The following is a 1704-nucleotide window of genomic DNA, read 5'->3' on the forward strand; positions in this document are numbered from 1 at the left end:
CTTCTTTAAAACCTACAAGTGACATTTTATGTGTTTTCTGTTTAAGTAGGACTTTAGTTTCTATATATATTAAACATACATTGATCTTTCAAAATATACAGATGTTAGAAAGTCCAGCTCGAAAGTAGAGCTAGAATTTCGACCCGAATGCATGCAGTGTATACCTTCGCTCCAATATATACGCTGAGAATAATTCGAGAACCTACCATTCCCAACAAAAACTGTCTTAATTATATAAAGCACTTGTACTAGCAAACTTTCGTTTAAATGAGAAATAAGTTTAGCGCTCGAAGCTGTTCTACGAAACAGTCTCGATACGGTCCCGATATGAAATATCGAGGGTATCATGTCATCGATATGGCAATACCGATACCCAGCCGGCCGTGAATGGCCGAGAGTATCGTTTGCGTTCGGCGCGTTGACGATTCCCGGCGGCTATCGAACGTCATAGACACGCCAAGGTGCAGGACGCAGGATCGGCATAGAGAGCGTCAATTGTGTGTCGCGCGCGCGCGCACGCGATCAAGAGAGAGAAAGAGAGGAAGGAGCGCGACTCACGCGAGAGCGCCTACCCCCCATCCGAGGTCGAGCGCGTCCGCCCGCGCACTGGACCGAACGAGATGCGGCGCGCCGAGCGAGCCCGAAAGCCGGCGAAAGCGCACGAGCAGTTGGCTCGTACCGCGCTCGCGCGACGCATCGGCTCGGCCGCGCGCGCTCAACCGTTCTCCCGGTGCTCGCACGCGCATCGAGATACCTCGCCGTCGTCGAATTTCACGCCGCCACGTCGTCGAGCGTGTCCTCGGATCGGAAACACGCGCATCCTGATCGTCGCCGTCGTCCTCGGCGCTCCAGTCGTCGACTGGCGAACGGCGCGCTGTCGAGCGCGTTTTCGAAAATATGCGCTCCGACGCGCCGACTCGCGAGACCGTCGAGACGCGAGTTCGGGCGGGTTTTTAAAAATACGCGCGCTGTCGCGCTCGCAGAGAGAGAGAGAGAGAGACTGTCGCGTCAGTGAGAATTGCCGTTTTTCTGAGAGGATCGTTGAGGAAACTGCTGCTCCGGGAGAAAAGGTGATCGCGCGAGAGTAAGTGCGAGGTGTATGCAGTTCGAGAGACGATCAAGCATCTGCGGAAGCCGGCGGGAGACCTGTTCTAGAAGAAGGATCCTCGTTGATCGTGCTGGAAGCGTCGGATGGACCGAAAGCGAGGAAGCGTGAGCGAAGGCCGGTGCGCGCAGCATCCCTCGGAAGAGCGTGCGTCGCGACGTCGAGTTTGCGCGGCGCGACGCGTCGTCGTCGTCCTCGTTGTCGAACGTTCCGCGCGTTGAGAGCTACGAGGCGGAGCAGCGGTCTCCGTCCGCACACGAGAGACACCTTGACGAGACTCGTTATGGATTCCCGCCCGATGGTGAGTATTTACTAATGTAACATAAGCCTTCCATTTCCCGTCTTGTCAGTATTTATCAGCGCTATTATTAATTGAGCACGCCTTCTGAGAATCGCGGTCTACATAAGGAAATATTACTTCCCCGGATTTGCATGCATTGGCGTCGCGGTGAAGTGAGTCGTTGAGAGACCACTGAGTCATGTGTCTATCGCGAGGTGCGTTCCGCGAAACTCGTTCGCATCCGGGACTAGTGTCTTGTGTGAAAACGTATCTCTTTCAGATACGGAATGTTCACGTCCATTTTATGTGTCGATCAATG

Source organism: Odontomachus brunneus, unplaced genomic scaffold, assembly GCF_010583005.1.
Source record: "Odontomachus brunneus isolate Ranch 3 - 2012 unplaced genomic scaffold, Obru_v1 Obru_scaffold_012, whole genome shotgun sequence".
Lineage (NCBI taxonomy): Eukaryota > Metazoa > Arthropoda > Insecta > Hymenoptera > Formicidae > Odontomachus > Odontomachus brunneus.